The sequence below is a fragment of the Pteropus vampyrus genome, unplaced genomic scaffold, assembly GCF_000151845.1.
Source record: "Pteropus vampyrus isolate Shadow unplaced genomic scaffold, Pvam_2.0 Scaffold56, whole genome shotgun sequence".
NCBI classification, from domain to species: Eukaryota; Metazoa; Chordata; class Mammalia; order Chiroptera; family Pteropodidae; genus Pteropus; species Pteropus vampyrus.
Genome location: NW_011888837.1, coordinates 1,379,405 through 1,386,614, shown reverse-complemented (window position 1 = coordinate 1,386,614; position 7,210 = coordinate 1,379,405). Strand labels below are relative to the sequence as shown.

Here is a 7,210-nt window from a genome sequence, read left to right as displayed (position 1 = left end):
CAGTGAAAATAGAATGGGTGGATTTAATTTAACCAAAATGTAAAGGTTGTGCCATTTTATATTTTAGTCTTTCCTAGTACTCAGACTCAGATTATTCTTAAAAATCAACATACATAGATAAGGAATCTAAATGTATATTAAAATAGCGCAGTCAATGGTAAATAGCTTTTTCTAATTTTTTTCTCCCACATGAAAGGGAAAAATATATACAGATTGGTCTTTTAGCTAAGATAGGAATGGTGTAAAGGAGAGAAAAAAACAGCAGAAAGGAAAAAGCCTAATGCTGAAGTGTTAGCAACTTGACAAGACCTGCAAAAAGAGGCAGGAGAAGCTGATAAAGAAATGAAAATAAAATTTTCACTGAGCAAATATTTGTTGAGTATCTACTACAGGCCAGGCTGTAGTAGATACTCAACAGGTCAGTCCACTAGTAAAAATGAAATCATAGAGTTGTCACATGGAGCTTCAATTTTCCTTCTGGAGAGTAAGATCAAAAACAAACATACAGATGGAGGTAGTTAGTGTCAAATAGCACAAGGGCTCAGGCACAAAGCAGAAAACTGACGACGAGTGGCGTGGGGAGGCACACCAGACCTGAGACTGAAAGGACGAAAAGAATCCCTCCTTGTGCAGCTCTGAGAAGCTAGCTTCCCAGGCAGCGAGATCAGCAAGTGCAAAAGCTGTAAGTAGGTATGTTCTGGACTGGAGGGACCAGATGAAGACAAGATGGGTGAGAGCTAAGGATGAAGTCAAAGAGAATGAAATGGGTAAGGCTTTGCATACTACAGAGCCTTCAAGCCCTACTTCTGTAGGAAAAAATGAATAGAAGTTACTATAACCTGAATAATAAAAATATAAAGAAAAACACGCTCAGGATAAGGGTATTTGGGCAAGCTAGGGTGGGTCTTCAGTGAGCCTCTAGCACTGCTAGTTTTGGAAGAAGCATAAAATGCACTGCAGGTCAGAAATCATTTATGGTAGTTTTTCCAGCTGAAATAAATGGGGACTAAGGGAAACTTCTCAAAGAGTTGGGATTCTAGACAAAACTTTCAAGCTTGAAGTAGCACTGTGATATAAAAGATATTAATGCATACCCACGAACAAAGAAACTTTGCAAAACTGTTGAGTGTGGGGAATTCCACAGAGAAGACCAGGAGATTGTGAGTAAGGGCCAAGGGATATGCAAAGCTATAAACTCTGCTGAGAGAACGCCTACATGAATGTGATACACTGCTAACAGAAAGAATTGGAAGCTGTGTTCCTCGAGAGAGCTCACATTTACTTTAGTACTGATGTGCCAAGAATGCAGGGACAGGAGGTAAAATGGAAAGGAAAATTTAGAAACATTAAATAGGTACTTTTTTATAGATCCCCTATAAAGTAAGGAAGTCTAGAGAAATCCTAGGTATTATAGGTGACATCTCTTTAAATGTCTACATTTTGCAAGGAGACAAGGGTTTTTGATATGACACTCTCTGAAAGAGGGAATAGTTTATATAAGTGACCTGATCCCTGCCAGCTGCCATCCACGCCCCATGCCCCTTATGAGAATCATAAGGTCATGAGTAAACTCTTTATTTGAAATTTTTCTTTACTAAGTTTAATAATTACAGATGATAAACTCTAATATAGACAACTATTTGATTTAACTGGCGTTCTGGTGAGGCTGAATTCAAGAAGTGTTTGTCTGCTTGTGTTTATCTAAATAGCCCCTTTCCCAGACAAAATTTATTTATTTTTCTATAACTGCAAAAGAGCAATGTGAGTTGAGACCAATATTTTTCACTATGAGAAATCATGAAGATTACTTTCTCTCAGAATCATGAAAATATATAAACCCAGACCAGACTCCAGATCATTGGTCTGCAGTGTTGCGACTCAGGTGTGGAGACTTGGAAAAGGTTCACAAGTGACTGATGCTTCCTACTTCTTTATAAGAACCTTTGTCAAGATTGTAATATTTAGTTCTTCCTAAGTATGCAGCTTTTGCTTGAAAAGTCTTGGCATATACAGAAATCAGTACTTAAACTGCTATTTAAGCATGTAGACATGAGTTCATTATCCTGATTCCTCAGCCTAGTAAATACGTTTACTTTGGATAAATTCTTTCCAAGCCTCAGTTTCCTTATCAACAAAACAGGGATTGTGGTTGTATTTGATTTCTAAAATCATGACAATTAAATGAAATAATGCATATAAAGTTATAGCTCACTAAAGGTTAGCTATTACTATCTCATTTGGCTTTGGGAAATTGTTGTTTTCTAAATTGTGTGGGAATGCAACCAGCACTGTAATAGTCTAATGTGTTTGGTAGGCCCTCAGGAGTTTTGAAAATATCGGTCAACTGACCTTTCTGTGAGGAACTAGAAAAAGGTGCATCAGTCCTAGGAGAAGATGCTTTAGTCTACAACGGCCACAATGGAACCAAGACTCCATGCAAGCATTTAAATGAAATGAAACCCTTTCCACAGCCCGAGAAGAAAATAAAGAAATATACTTTGGTAATATTTGGAAATATTAAATATTCAGTGGCAACAGCTAAGGGAGAACCAATTTCTTGGATTTCAGTGATTATTTTGTTTGTGGTATTTTCTTGCTTTTCTTTAAATTACTGGTATGGTGTGATTTGAGTTGTGCCACTGGTCTCCTTGTGTGATGTAATGAGTTGTGCTGCTGATCTCCTTGGCTGTAAGAGAGAGTCAAATCTAGTTAGACAAGGTTAATGGAAGAGGGCATGCCCTTTCAGTCTTGTGTGGCATTGAGATAAATTTAATTTTGGTGCTGTCCTGACTCATTTTGACTTTTTTTTGTGGGGAGGGAGGGGTTAAAGTGATATCAAAAAGGAATTCTTAACGTACTTGAGGCTCCGATCATCCCATCTCCTGGTCCTGTTGGATGCTATAAGAGCTATAGTGGTAATGTCCTCCTGAACAAGCAAGAAGGGCTTCTCAGTACTTTGCTCATCTCCTCCCATGCCAGAGCCAGAAGAACCTTAGATTTGTCAGAAATAGGTACCCTAGAAAACATCACTGTGCATCTCTTAAGTGCCAGATGCTGCACCCAGCAGTCACATAGACCATTGTTCATGTGTTCTAATAGCCCATTTACACAGGAGACACTGATGTCATAGAATCTTCAGGGCCTTGCCTAGGGTCACTGCTCTCAAGTGGCAAAATGAGTATATATCTAAGCTCTCTCTCCCCCTGGATCCTCTGCCCTTTTACCATAGAAACAGGGACACCAGAGTAGTGAAATGATTTTAGAAAGCGTATTCTAACTCATCCTTTTATGTTTGAGAAATCTTAGATTCCCAGAAGTTAATTGTTTTGCCTCAGGCAAGAACCAGTTAGAAGCCTGACTAAGAAGAGAATCTGATCTATTCACTTTTAGAAGTCTTGTTTCTCAAAATTCCACAAGGCACCTGAAGGACTGAGCCTCATTCAAAAGAGTTGTCTCTTGCAGTGACTGATGTAACTCATTGCTGGGGGAGTATATTGACGTCCACTTTAGGTTCTATAGTGAGAGACTCTCTGAACCCTTAATGTTCACTTTCAAGGCAATTGCAAAATTCATTTAAGAGCCAGCTTATGCTACAGAGCTAGAAATTAAAACTAAAATGGAAAGAAAAGAAAATCCAGCTATCAATATCTGGCTAATGGCAAGCAGAAAATTCATGTGGTTAAGAGAACAATTTGGTAAGATTATTAAAAAATACATAGATATATTTTAAAATGAGAAGTTATATTTATCTCACTTTCTTTTAATATGTATGAAGGTTGTGAAATATTCACCTCAAATCAATTCCCTCTCTTCACAATAGAGAGGGTAGTATTTTACAAAGTGATTATTTTTAAATATATGAAGCTTTGAGGAATAAAATTCTCCTTGAGCGTCCCTATTACAACTGGAAATCCATTTTCGTGCAATACAGTGAAAACATTCATGAATATATATTAGAGGTATTTGCATGGAATTTTCATAAAAACCATATACACAAAAGCCAACAACAATAAATGAACTAATTTTCCAGGAGCAAATCACTCACTGGGTAATAGTGAACTTATAACTACATTTTCTACAGCCTTCGACATCTATAAAAAAAAAAAAAATCATTGATGAACAGAGTAATTAACAAGAGCTATGAGGTAAAAGAATTATAAAAATAAAAATTTCTTACATATACCTTAAATAGTTTGTAATGTATTCACTAAATGCTCAAGAATAAAAATGCCAGATAAAATAGATACATGATAGATGAAGAAAAATATAACGACAAAAAAACCAGACTGAGAAATTCAAACTCCTGAAGATACCTATAGACATCAAGAAAAACAGCTAGTAAGACAGACATTAGATTACATGGATCTTAGAAAAATGTATACACTAATAAAAAGCATAGAATAATGATATATTAGTAATGTCCATGTAATTATCAAACAGTAATAAAAGCACACTTGAGAGTATTACAATCTCCTCTTTTAATATATTAATACATACCTTTAAAGTGGGAAGCTGTTTTCTTAAATGATTAATCTATAGTAGCTTTTACCAGATGAAAGACTCTGATTGAAAACTCTGCATTCACTTGCCACTCAACTTTCTGTTCATGAAATTTTTTCTTTGAGCATTTCATAGCAATTTTGCAAATTTGACATAACTTAAAATTACAGCATTAAGATAATTTTACAAGCTATTTTGGTTTAATTAGTATTCCAGTTGAAAACAACAATATACCCAGTTAACAAACCATGATTTGCTCATACTCCCCTTCGTTATCACTTGAAAATAATTTGGATGTATAATGGAAAGAGAAATTTAGACACGTGTTAAAATAACTTTGAATACTTTGATCAGAAAAAAAAAATCCAAGCATCTTATTTTATATCATCTTATAAGATTCTTTAAAATAAATCTTTGAAATATCTAGATGAGGGGATTTGGGGAGATAAATCAACATATCTTCGTTTCTTAGAGCTGTCTTTAACAAAACCACAGCACATAGCAAACAATTTTCCTGCCCTCCAACACCAGACCCTAACTTTGACCCAGGGCTGCATTGTTATTGGAAAATGCTTGGAGGTTTGGCAGAGGAGAGGTTAAACTTGGCATTGTCTGGAAACCGCTCTCTCACCTCCGGAGAGCTAAAACTCCCTTCAGTTGTCTTCACTGAGGGTTCGGTAGTGTCCTGGATTCGGGTAAGGATTTCTTCCAGGAAGGTAGAAGCGCACTATATGCAGCCTTACATACACAAAAATACACAAAGCTCAGAATCATCGCGGATGAAGAGAACCGTTTAGAAAACTCTACGCTCTCCAAGGACTTTCAACAAAGTTATAACAATATGTCCCCGGAGAGGGTATTTGGAGAACTTTATGGTTAAGAAAAGGGCTCCCCGTCCCAGCTCTGCGAGCAGGCATCCAGGGTCCCAAGAGCCCGACCTGAGAAGCCCCGCGGGAATCCGGCTGGTGACTAAAGTGATGCCCTCCTGTACTGTGTGACTCCACAGAGGAGCCCCCAAGGAACTAGGAAGGGATTGGGGAAAGGTAGAAAGAGTAAAGTCGCAAAATCTAAGGTAACAGTCCCCACTTGCTAACACGAAATCATCCAAGCCAGAGGCAGGTGCTGGGGACCCCAGCCCAGTCTAACCTACACCCTTACCTGCACAACGCGCTATAGCGGAGCCCAGACGGCTTCTGGAACCAGAAGTGCCCAGGCGGAGCTTCAGCAACAGGTTCCTCCTCTGCCTGTTTCAAGCCATCTGCCACCTCAAGGCTGTTCAGCCCCAGCCAGATGTCTGTTCAAGGGCTGGGCACTCGGTGCTCTGCAAGCGCTCGCGCCTCCCTGCGCCCTTCAGAGGAAATGTCACTCCCCAGGGGGCACCAGCCAGCTGCTTGGATTCCAGACAAGCAATTCATATCCCGCTAAGGGCCACCCGGATACCTTCTAGTGAAATTCAGAATCTCCAAGTGCAGCAAAGAAAAGGAAGCATCACTGACTAGTATTGCATCATCGGTTGCCTGGCTCCACACTTTGGGCCAGTGATCTAGCCTAACTGTGCCTCGGTTTCCTCCTTTGTAAAACAGACATAATGATTATAGTAACTGGATAATCTGAGAATTAAATGAGGGTATGAGCAAAATGCCTGGAATGGTGCCTGCTACATAGTAAGTATTCAATAAATATTAGCTATTTTTTTAAAGTTCCCTTGCGAACGAGGAATGAGGACTGCAGACTGGGACTCCAAATACCTCCAAATGCCCACTTCAGGGCCTTCTATGAAGTGGGCTGTGACCTGTGAGTCCTTGCAAAGGCCTTTTAGCTTACAAGAAAACCTCTCTGGAATTCTTGAAATGTGTATTCACATCATAATTAGGAGGGTAAAGCAGAGAGCCAGGGGGAAATGCCCAGTGATCCCAAGGAAAAAATCTATTTAGCTGAAGTGCTAATAGACAGCTCATACCTAAAATTGAATGTATTAACTTAGAGGTTTATACAGCTACTGAGAACGAGATAAAGGTGCTTTATGAGAGTAATGCAGATAGGGTCACATGTGGGTAAAGTCTTTTAATATGTTATCAGGTCTGATTCTCACAGTGGAATGTTAGATTTGCCCAGCAATAGTGTATAATTTTTCCCACTCTATGCAAAGGCACTGAGGTTTATTGGTTTGTCCAAGATCACAGAACTAGTTTTTAAATGACAAAGCAGTCTCTGGAAGCTGAATTCAGTTCTCTTGCTATTGTATTTCTCTGCCTAAATCACTGGTAATTGTGTGGATTAAAATTGTAGATTCAAATGTGTGTGTTTAAACATGGACTATGATTATATCGAAGGTCTAGAAAGGGGACCCTCGAGTTCAGGATAGAAATACTGCTCCCACTTCTCTGAAGTTTATCAGGATATGCAAGATAGAAAGTCACAGAGGGGAAAAAAAAAACATTAAGCAGATAAACAGATAACTAATTAGAGGCAAGGCTTAGAAGAATAAGGTACTTCAGAAAAATAAAACTGAGAAAGGCATTCTGTATTTAATCTGAGATTCTCAAATCAAAGTACAAAAAATATATGAACTATCACCCCACATAATCCCTCTTACCACTGAATAATAGATTATCAAAATGAATAGGAATAACATGCTTTTGATAAAACAATGAGGTAATGTCTAGCTCATAAGAATTCTATTATAAATCAGAAGAAATACAAAACTCAT

The 7,210-nt window shown here is 38.2% G+C and overlaps 1 protein-coding gene across 1 annotated transcript in view; it reads right to left on the bottom strand.

Annotated features, from left to right (window-relative positions):
• The window catches only part of NPFFR2 (neuropeptide FF receptor 2), a 60,302-nt gene extending 54,500 nt beyond the window's left edge, over nt 1-5,802 (bottom strand). The window contains exon 1 of the mRNA XM_023530851.1: nt 5,659-5,802. The gene's annotated coding sequence lies outside the window, so the exon portion shown is untranslated. The remainder of the gene's footprint in view (nt 1-5,658) is intronic.
• Nucleotides 5,803-7,210: the final 1,408 nt, after the last annotated feature.